Raw genomic sequence first — 12534 nt, 5'->3', positions numbered from 1 at the left:
CATTTGTTTAGGGACTGAATTCTATGTTCATCTATTGATTCATGCTCTTTGATTCATGGGTAGTGTTTTGTTTTGCTCTTAATTCAAATTTGTTATGACAAATTTGATCAATTTGAACTGTATAACATGCTTTCATTATTTGATTGAATTATTTATATCAACTTTCTTACACCATTTTAGCGTTGTAGTATGGATAGAGATCCCATTTTGGCGTTGGGAAGATCCGAAGATCGGTCAATATTTTACATATATTGTTGTACTTTATGCTTGCAAAGAGCAACACCCCTGATTAAAATTTTGATGTACGTATTTCCTTGGATCTGCAACATGATTTTGTTTATTTAATTTAGTTAAGTATTTATCTGTTTAGGATTTTCTTATTTACTATTGATTTGTAAATTAGTTACTTATAGTTGTAAATAACATGCTTATAGCTACATTCCAAATTTCTCAACTAAGTTGCCATAAATGAAATCTTAACTTTTGATTTACATAACTCGTTGCAGATCCTAGAGTACCAAGAGCAGGAAACCCGTCAGTTAAAGTGTAAAAGCCTTGATGCCATGAAAGTGAACATGTTTTTGAGAAGAAATGTGAAAAGTGAGGTTTTGGGTTTTATGGTGAAACCAACAATGTAACAACCTGAAATAGTGGGTGTGGTTGGGTACATTCCAAAAATAGCTGGGTATAAATAAGAGTTGAATTTTATGGGTTGTTTTTTTATCTTGAGTTATCAGGACTGTTAAGGTCATTTTGTATTAGGGTAATTTTGTCTTTTCACTTTACTGGATATGCCAAGAAATTTGCTGGGTACATTTAGCAACACCATTCAAGCAGTTTATATTTACAACCAATAAGATCGCAATAATAATGTTTCCAAATCTCATACATTACTCATGGATGATTCTCATCATAGGTAGCGTGTTTTGTTTAGTTTGATATTAGATTTGAAGTTAAATAACTAATTTGGGTGCTTTGAAGTTTAGATTTAATTAAAGTACAAGAGATATTGCTGCACAATAACATTTAGTGAGACCGATCAAACTGAGATTATATAATTTGAACTTAGTTCTAGACTTTTGCCAAAATTAAATAGAGTCAAATAGGATCATATATAAAAACATTGAGCTAAGAGTCGATGACTTAAACTCTTAATCCTCAAACATCAAAATAAGTACCCAGCAATCTTATTAAGGATTCCTTATGGAAAATATTTATACACTGTCACTACAATTCAACTAAAGTCATATGATGAAAAAGAGTAAGAAAAAAGAAAAATCAAAGTGAAGAACTTGACCATGCTAAGACAACATGAGAAAAAGAATTCATCGAAATATTCAACAAAAATTAAGAACAAGTAAGAAAACAAAGATGATTACCTGAAGTGAATAGAAGTACAAAAATGATGCATGTTGGGGAGTAGCAATTTTTATAAAATTTAAACATGTATTTTATTATGTAGATCTGGTGGTTTATATAACAAATATATTGTTCATAATATTGACTGAATAAATAAGATATGAGAAACTTGAGGCTAATTGAGTTCCAAGACGAATTTGAAGATGTGCATTTTTACCAACTTTTTATAAAGTTGTATTATGACCGGATTCATCTTCATACTCACTCTTATTAATAAGAGATTTGATCTGTCACCATTCTTGCTTTCTTATTCATTTTTTTTATTATATAAGGAGTATGCAACTCTTATCAGTTCAATAATAGCCATGTGATGATACAAGTTCATAAAGATATAAGGAATAACATTTAGGAAAGAAATAATTTGTTCCAAATATAAATGTCATATTCTATCTCATTTAATGTCATACCGACATGTGTCATCTCATTAAACCAGAATCATTTCCATCTGCATTACATTAAGTGAAGAGGATTTAAATCGGTAAAAGGCAATTTTTGGAGACAAGTGATTAATTTACGTCTAATGTATAATATTAGTTGATTTAAGAACGTGTCAACGAAAATTAGGTCTTCTAAATTATGGATTTCAAAAACTTCAACTAATTCTCATTTTCGTAGTCTTTGATGGGTTTCGATAATTTCTTATGGCTACCAAGCAATAAGAGAAGCAAATTAAGTCTAAAGTATTTTGGACCTAGTTAGTAACTACTTTGCTATTGAAAAAAAAAGCTCTTATCTTAACTTTTAAATTATATTATATGTGATATGTCAAATAAAAGCAACAATTTTTTTTCTAAAAAATTACGTGTTTTTATTTGGTCAAAAAAAATTACATGTTATTGGCAGCATAATTTAGAAGCAACGAGTAGTTGTTGTCAATAAAAACACAGGAAAATAATATTTGTATAAGTTGACTAATGACAATTTTTGAAAAAGAGACATAGATATAACAAAATATGTGTCCAGCTTTTCCAGAGTTGCATACATGAAACCCTAGTTTCGTTAAGATGAGCAATGACTCTTCCCAAGGGTTTTGTCTACTAGTAACGCCTAGGAGTCAGTTCTTAGTGTGAGTAGTAGAGCGGCGCAGTTGTTGTATTAGCCTAAGTGTTGCTAGGAATTTTGTAAAACTAGTTGAGGTGGTAGTTTTGGATGTTGTGGTGACGTTTGGTGATGGCGACTAGTTACAACGTGATTCGACATTAGTTCAGGTCTTTAGAACTCTTGGAATGATTATCAATCTAGTTTTTTTATGTAAGGTGGTCGCTAGAGATGATTTTGGCAGCTCCGTTTTGGGAACATATATAAGTGTATTGGCCTGGGTGAGGCACCCTCTCCATTTTCTTTTCAGGTAACTTCTCGAGCAACTACTATGCTCTCATAAGGGATCCAGACGCACATTTTTCTGAGTAGTGCGATAATGTGTTTTTGGATATCAAAGACCTGGAAGATCATGTTTGCTCAGTTCATCCATGGTACTTCCTCATTTTTTATGTTGACTTTAGGCTTAGGCTTTTTGTATTTTATGTGTTTCTTGTTTTTTTTATAAGGAGCCAAGAAGCTGTTGTTGCGGCAAAGAAGGTCGTTCAATACTTAATCTACTATGAAGAAATAAACAAGTGTTTCTCAATATTGAAGATGTCAAAACTCACTACGAAACTCATCGAGTTGCTACGGTCGAAAGTTGTGGAAGATGTTTCCTTTTGTTCTACTCAGAAGCAGAACGTGATCTACATGTCTGCTGACCCTAGATCTGCTATAGATGTACGATGGATGCATTTGATCCCCAGCCTCCTAAATGTTGTGCCTAATGCGTTTATATTGTTTCTAGCTCTCATAGATTTGAGGTGTGACTCAGGATTGGAAATTTCAAGATTGCACTTTTTGTTGTTTACATGTTACAAACACTTTCTAATGATTATGCTTTAGATGCAATGACTAGATAATTTGCTGATCTGGTATCTTGTAGAATTGGAATAATTGTTGGACCAACTAAATTAGAATAAGCCTAAACTTTGTGCTTCTCTAAATAAATTCTTAAGTTTGTGAAGTCTGACATCCTTGGAATTACTAAAACAATATCTTATAGTCAATTGAAGGAAAAATTGATGAGATAATGTTTTGAGATAGTTTGAGACTTTAAAAAGACTTCAGCCTCTTTCTTTCTTGCATTAACCCTTCTCTCAGCCTCTGTTAGTCTTGATGAGGTGATGGTGTTGGAGGTGATGGTAATAGTGGTGCTACTTTGGATGATAATTTGGATGTTGATATTTTAACTGATGATGATGACGATTTTAATGCTTGAAGTTAGTTCAAGGGCATTTAGACATACACCCAAAAAAGGTAGACCTATTTTATATTACACCTACTTCTTAAAGTTACACCAAACCTATTTATCACGCTCTCTTCTTTTTGAAAAATAAAGAATTAATTTCAGTTTATCTCATAAACTTTACACTCAAAACCTATATTTTGTTGGTATTTACTAAATGTTCCACTCTCCTAATATATAACTATAAAATCCAAAAATGACATGTATCACTTGATTGAAACATGTCTTTGTTTAAAAATGCAACCATGATTGAGTTAATTGATTCAATATCTGGTCCTTGATTGTAGCATCATATATTGATTTCATTCTCATCTATGATCAAAGTAACATAATTAAATACAGGGGGATTTGGAGATTATATAATCTCCTCATATGAAACCTTGATATAAGAGGTTTCTCAATTTTAGTTTCCCACCTTTATTCATGATATCAATCGGTATAATTTTTGCGATATGAATGAATTGCTCGATTTCACAAGCCTCTATGGCGTTGCTTTGTCAACAACTCTTGTCTTCACTTATTTGGACCTATTTGGTAGGTATTGAGCTTCTAATTGTATGAGTTGGTTATGTTTATGGTGTTTGTTGTTGTGTGGTTCCAGTACCATAGATATGACTCACATTTGAATTCTGTCAAATAAGTATATATGATTCTTTGTTGAGTTGAATTTGTTGGTGAGGTGTATTCTACTTGTAATTTAGGTTGTTGTACGTGTGTGATAGACAAATGTACATGGAAGGCAGGTGGTTTTGAGGGGTATTTATTTGATTGTTTTTATATCCTGTGGAAAAGGTAATTTGTATTCAGTAGGTTAAATTTTTGGAATATATAGATTAATTATTCCTTGAACTCTTGAAGATAAGTGGGTTTGGTTTGTTAATTTTACTTTATAGGTAGGATTTACCTTCTGAGTTAAGGAAGGTGGATTTCATAGGTATGATGCATTGTTTGGATATACCACACTTAACTATAAATTACCTCTGAGATATGATTGTTATTATAACAAATGAATTTGGAGGGATCATACACCTATATCATATATGGAATCTAAAAACAAAACAAAAAATTCATAACCTACTAATGGTCAATGGTTGAATATATAGAAATAAAAAAAAATATATAAAAGTACAACAAAATTTAATCGACGAAAGTCATATATTAGAACGGGGTATGTACGATACAACCTGAACACATTCCTCCTCGCGAACTACGACATAATTGAAATGTGCAAAATAAACAAAAACATACAAACTAGATTTTTGAACACTCATATGCTGAATCTCTGAGTATATGCACAAAGATCGTCACCTAGGAATTTGAGAAGCCGGTCACCGAGGAGAGTGTAATATGTAGGAATATATCATGAACACAAAACGCCCTTTTGGGCCACCAAATAACCATGTGAAACTATTCAGGAGAGACCCCAACAAATTTCAATGTTGCAAACCTTAGAGGCTTAGAATGTAGCACCACGCGTAAATAATGACTAGGTAACCAAGTCAGCCCCACCCAACCTCTAGGGTCTCAAATCCTAGTCTAAAAGTGAGCTAGCCTTCACACAACCCACCCACTTCTCAAGCCCAAACTGACCCAGGCCTAAGAATGGGAGCCGCCAAATGCTATGGGAACCCAACTCCCATCAAAGCTCAACCTATGGCGCATATTGCCGATGGCTTCCACAATCAACCATTGTTGTAGATCGATACTCACCCACAGTTAGTCAATCCAAGATCTACGAGTTACTTCTAGCAAAAGAGAGGATACCGTCGTACACTTAGAAGCCACCAGCCCCACTAGTCCAACATGCAACAACGACGACTCGAATCCCAGATCCGAAGTCGGCAACCAACTCAAACCGACAACCCCACCGCCCAAAGAAGTGCAGTCACTCTCAGCCTTACTTCCAACCATCCAACAATTGTCTTGATCCGCATGATCACGGCAAATGTAGCAGCCCCCCTGTCGCTGCAAACACACGGTTGCACACCTAAGTCTGATGGCAACCACTAGCTTTTGAACCTCTAAGACCGAAGAAGCAACGTCGGTAGTAGAAAAAGCCTTGCCTCTTAACTACCATACCGTTTCAGCCTCAATTTTGCCTGATTTTGGGAGCGCCATGTCTGACGCTACCACTCCGACGCCAAACCCTAGTTAGCGGCCTCCCAAGACTGTTTCGATTTGTTTGACACTATTAAAGTAATCTCTAACATACACTGAAAAAAGAAAATTAGACAACTACAAAAAATAAATATGTATTTTTGAGGAGGAAAAAAATATAATACCATATTATATGATTAAATAGTCTTAAAGTGGTAAAAAGTAAGAGCCAAATTGACAGCTTTTAAGGTATTCAATTCAATTGTTTTGATTAATAAAATTATGTTTATAACATAAAATTTCTTCTTCAATTGATTATTTCTTAACATAAAATTTGTCCAGATTTACCAAATTGAATATTTTGATTTATAAGTACATATTATATTTAAAATTGTTACATGTTTATAGAATTTACAAAATTGTAATCCTAAATAGAGCTGAGATATTTTCCATTTTTTAGTTAAAAGGGCAAAAAAGTAAACTCAAATAAATAATTTGAATATGTTAATTATAAAACATAACCCAAAAAAGAATGTAGATATACGTTTTGGGTGTAGATTAAAAAAAATTGTGGGTTTAACTTAAAAAAGGGCTTGAAAATGTGTGTATCTCATTTTACCAATATTCTAAAACAGTGGAACGCGCCTCACACGCTCTCTATCATCTTTCCGTTTATGATCTTCTTCTCCGATTGGGTACTTTTCCGTTCCATTTTTCCAGCATTTCTATGCTAGATTACTCTAATCGGGTGGCTAAGGCCTAGTTTGGCGCAGCTGTGTTGTGAGCAAAATTGCTTTTGGATTTACTGTGAGCAAAATTGCTTTTGGATTTGCTGTGACATGAAGCAGCAAAGGTGTTTGGTAAACTGTTTTCAAAATTGCTGTGAGAACGAAAATCAATTAAGTATTTGGTATGGTGTAAACAAAAAGTATTTTGAGAATGTCTAATTACCAAAACAGACATACCATTATAATTCAAAATTTTATGGATACATGACCATCAGTCTTGTTTATAAACAAGATATAAGTACTAATGATAATTCTCATTGAACATCCGCTCTATCAGAGATTTATAAACAAGAATTTGACAACCAGCAAAGCCTTTTGCTGTCGAATGAATATCCAGAAATGTCAACCTACTAATTAGTCTGTTCATTGCAAAACTCAACTTCATCTCTACAAAAATTCATTGTAAGTAAGGATGCCTTTCTTCCATCATCTACTCCATCCGGTGAATCAAGCTTCTGAAATATGGTTTAAAATTAAGCTTAATATCTTTGAAGGAAAAAAACACAAAATTCGTAAGCATAACTTGTCTTATCATTATCTTGAAGATTGCTATATTTAGCCTTCTAGAGCACCCTTTACCTGAACTTCACAATCCAATTTCAGTTAAGCACTATTGATAGTATCTTTAGTTGCAAATATTTTTTTAAAAAATTTCTAATATGAACCAAATTCATCAAATTGAAAAAAAAGAAAAGCAAAATGAAACAGTAGTTAAGAAATCTTAACCAAACAAGAAGTGAAAGGAAAACACTTCCAGACAACAACAAAAAAACAAAAACAAAGACCTCCACTACCATGGAGTGCTCAGTCAAACAAATATACCACTAGCCACCAATTGGGTCATCCCGAATACAACAAAAAAGTTCACAGAGGTTTTCACAAAATACCTCTTTTGGCTGACTAAAACTAGAAACCTCCAGATGAGTGCTTGTATCTTTGTTGCCAAATAAGCTATCCAGCGAATCAGATGACTCAGAATCTGATTTCCGCAAATCCTATTCAGTCGGAAACAGGTAAAGAATAAGCATATAAGATCAAGCATCCTTCAAATGCGTAATTGGATTAAAAGAAACTTCATGTCTAGAGGAGAGAAAACACAACAGTTTCTAGAAACAATACCTGATTACATACTTGATACGACAAAATGGGAAGGTGAACCCAGAACCCAGAAAACAATGACAATCAACAACACATCAACCAGTCAAGTAAAATAATTGTAGGGGTTTACCTCTTAAGACAGGGGACAACGCTCCTCTAATAAGATTTTGACGAGAATGGTTGTTCTTGATCGAGTTGATTATTGAATTAGGGATTAGAGATTAGGAGAAGGAGAACAATCTATCTTTTGCAAGCTATATGCGATGATGATAGGTCGAGAGGAGATAAGGTTTCGGGGTATTTTGAAGAAACCACCGAGGACAAAATAGGGTTAAAAGAGAAGATTCATTTAAATGGTTCCGTGTTTTTGAGATCTCCGCAGAAGCTATTCGTAAAGCATATATAGAACAACTTCTCTTAAACCTGCTTTTGGGACAATCCACTTCCGCCGAAATCAGTTTTCACGTGTTACCAAACACCTCATGTAAGACCCAAAAGCAGCTCAAGAAGCTGCGCCAAACTGGGCCTAATTCTATGTTTAAATTCTCCATCATTCCTTCTGGAAGCGGTGGAGTCTCCGCTTCTTCGATGCTGCAACGTAAACGTTCTAAAACCGATGGTGACATCTGTTATGATTTTGATGCTTTTCAGATGGAGGAGGTGGATAATTCCCTTCAATCTCCTACTTTTGTGAGTTATGTGAATACCTTGAAAAATCCAATCGATTGTTTCAAACACACCATGACCGAGGATTTCGATTTCACCGATGATGATTGGGCTTACTCCATCGGCAAGCATGGTTGCAATGTCACATTCTCTGAAAAGGTTCATAACAAGCTGGACTATGAATGGTGCTGCGCTATGGTAGTAAAGCTCATGGGTAAACCCAATTCCACCAACTCTTTTGATTTTATGCTGATAGGTTTAAGATGAAAGTGGCAGGTGAAAAGAGCATGGAAGTTGATCGATCTCCCAAATGAGTTCATCATTGTAAAATTCAATCTCGAATAAGACATGAATTATGCTCTTTGTAATGGCCCCTGGATCATTTCTGCTCAAACAATTATTGTCAGACTATGGTGCCCAAATTTCGACCTTGCTAATGAAGTCATTTGAAACATGGGGCGCTATGGGTAAGGATTTTTTGTCTTCCTGTAAAATATTTTATAGATTTTACTATTGATAAAATTGGGAAGTTGGTTGGTGGTGTTGTTCATATTGATCCTATCGCTATGAGTCAAGGTCATGGTAAATTTGCTAGAATCTACATTGAGGTGGATTTAAACAAGCCTCTATGACCTTTTGTGGAAGTTAAAGGTATTGCATATCATGTTGTTAATGAAGGCATTTCCATGATTTGCTTTGAATGTGGGTGTTTTGGACACTCAAAAGATAAGTGTATTTCTATCAAAGCTTATGATAATGTTTCTTTTGATAATAATAATCTTTTTGATGTTCTAACTGGAAGTGTTTCTATTCCCACTGATGCTACTGTTCAAGAGATGGATACAAACTCCCTATGTGATAATTTTGTTAAAGATGATATGGGCCCTTGGATGCTAATGAGTTATAGGAATAAAAAGAAGTTTGGCAACTCTAATGAGACCAAGAAAAGTGGTTCCAATGGGTCAAGATTTGCAGTTTTGCAGAATGAAAATGAGTCAGAACTAATCGATTCGATTACTCGAGATCAATATTAATCTTATATGCATCATTAGTAGTATAAAGCAAGAGGGTATCGTTCACAAACCGGGGATCCAACCAGGGTAAAGAATCACAAACATTTAACAACGAATTCATAAGAGATATAAAGATTTGATATAGGATCGGATCAAGAACATAAAAATAAATCTTAAACTGATATATACATGTGATCAACCAACCAACACATAAACATCACCAAACAAATCGTCACAAGTAGCTTCAAAATTATAATCCCATCCTATGCAAACACCGAGTCTTAGCGGACAAGTATTGAGTGAACAAACAACAACCTAATGCCGAACTAGGTTACTTAGCGCATCCCTAACTCGAAACATGGTCTGGTAATCCTATCTTAGCGCTTAGAAATTACAAGGTAACATGTTATTCTCAATCTTACCACTTCATTGATTCATCTCTTATCTAATTACTTAGCGCATCTTAGATAACAACGGATCATGGTTAATTCCTAGTGATTACTAACAAGTTAACAAGAACACTTAAGAATCTTATATGCAAAATTAACTTAGCGCCTTGAATCACATATAGTTAACGCACAAGGAAGAGAATCATTAAATCATTAAATTATAAACTCACGACATCTACATAGAAATCATAGAAAACAAAATTAGAACTACTTTATAACATCTTGCAAAATCATAAACTACATATGAGTATTCCATAAATTTGGAACTAGCCAAAAACAGAAACAAAACATCACAAAAAGAATCCAAACCGAAAACATAAGTGAAAAAGTAACAAGTTACACTTTGTAAATCTCCTTAGTGGTATTAAAACAAGGCAGCACGGCTTCAACTTGAATCGCAATCCTAGGCGTAGCGCTTTGGATAAAATGGAATGAAAGGAAGATGGTGTGTTCAGCTTGAATGGCTTTGAGGATGATGAGTAGTGTTTAAGGCAGAGCTTTGGCTAGTCTTGTGAGCAAGGTTGATGATGTTTTTCTATGGAAATGAAGTGCTATATATAGAGGAACAAACCCAAGGGAGGGTGGCCACAAAGTTGAAACCAAAATTGGTTGAGGTTTCCTAGATTTTCTCAATTCGGCAGATCTGACCTTTGTGCCTTGTTGTGGCCATAACTTTCTCTATGCAATAGATATCGAGCTGATCCCAACTGGCATTTGCAATTAGACTTCCGTATATTTCCATTCATATATCATGGATTGTCTAAGTCATTGTGTGTTGTCCAGGAGAGGCCATCAAATTTGGATGACCTGCACTGCCAGAATTTTAATTTCTATAATGATTGGACATTAATTGCACATCTTCTTCCTCCTTTAATGCTGATATCTTTTGCACAAATTTCTTCATTTGAATTAGGGAGGCAGCATGACTCTTAATTGTTACAGCCTTGTTTGAATTTTCTTACCTCTTCTCATTAATTTGTTGCATGTCTTCTTTGACTTTCTTACATCTTCTCATTTATTTGCTGCATGCATTCTCTGACATTTTTTGGTGCATGAACTTATGGTGATTCTGATATAGATTTGTGCTCTATATGTAGGAAAAACAAGGTCCCAAGTTTCCCTCATAGCCATTGGATCAAAAGCAAATCAATAGCTGAGATAATTCTGCCGAGCCCACTGGACCTCCGAGTAATGATTCGGTCATATCTCCATGTAGGAATAAGATATTGAGTTGATTGAAAATCCTACAGAAACTAGACTCACATAGCTTTCTATCTATATATGGTAAGTCTTCTAATTCGATCGGAGCTATCCAAGGGAGCCCGTCGAAATTGGACTACGAATCTTGACAACATTTTCATTCTTCCCTGGATTTGGCTTTTAAGTGCATATCTTCTTCTCTTTCCTTGTGGAACTAGGATTGCTTTCCTTCTCCAATATGGATTTTTATTTCCTAATAAGAATAAGTACGTTAGAAACAAAGAAATAGGAAAGGATGAATCCTACTCGAACAAGGACTCATATCTCAACAATGAATCTTAACACTTAGCACGATTTCATCACCAATTCACTCATAATCGATATAAGCTCTACCTAGACACTTATTCATACAAAAGAAACTAAAATATACTAAATAAGAGGTAACAAAGAGTAAGAATATGACATAAACACATTAAGAATGTCACACTGTATGCTCCTATCAAGAACCATCTAATAATAATAAGCAAGCTACATCGTCCAATCCAGTCAAGAATGCTCCTCCCATTCTTGAGTTTAAATTTCAAAAGTCTTATCATGCTTGTAGTTCTACTCCACATGTTGCTAGTGTCTCAAAGAAACTATCTTTTGATCTTGTCAGTAGTAATATGTCATGCAATGGTGTCTGCTATTTATGGACATTGTCCTCTTGAGATAGAAGTAATTGGTGCTAATACCTCTTCTAAATTAGCTAATGTCTCTTCAATATTTGTTGAGAATGTTTTCAATGATAATATCATGATGGCTAATGAAAGTGGCCTACATTCTTTTGATGGTGGAGGTATGGTTGACGCATAATTTGGTTTTTTTTTTTGGAACATTTCCTCCCATCTTTGTCTTCATGTTTAAAGTTATTTACTAGAATGCAAGAGGTGCTGGTAGTGAGAAATTTAGGTCTTCTAATGAGGACCTAGTGAAGATGAATTCAGTTAATGTTTTAGCTGTTTGTGAGCCTAGGGTTTGGTTTAGTAAGGCTAGTGCTACTTTACATAAACTTGGTCTTTTCATGGTCAAGATTGTTGAAGAAAATGGTTTTGCTGGAGCTATGTGGCTCATTTGGAACCAGAAGAAAGCTCAAATGGATTATGTGGATCATTTTTCCCAATCCATTCAGTGAAAATCACCCTCCCTGGTTACTTAATGTGGTCTATGCTAGTCCAACACACTCTATCAGAGCCTGTATGTGGAATTATCTTGACAATCTCATTTTTTTTGTTGATCTCCCTAGAGTTTTCATTGGTGACTAATGAATTGGTTTCTCATATTGATTAGAGCTGTGGACCTTTTAATGGACAATTTGGAGGTTTAAGAGATTAAATAGTAGAGCTCTGATTGACATGAGTTTCATTGGTTCTTGTTTCACATGGACCAACAAAAAAATTAAAGAAAGGCTTGACAGAGGCTTTTGTACTCTTGCT

This window comes from Argentina anserina, chromosome 4, assembly GCF_933775445.1.
Source record: "Argentina anserina chromosome 4, drPotAnse1.1, whole genome shotgun sequence".
NCBI classification, from domain to species: Eukaryota; Viridiplantae; Streptophyta; class Magnoliopsida; order Rosales; family Rosaceae; genus Argentina; species Argentina anserina.
Note: the sequence above shows the minus strand (reverse complement) of the source record.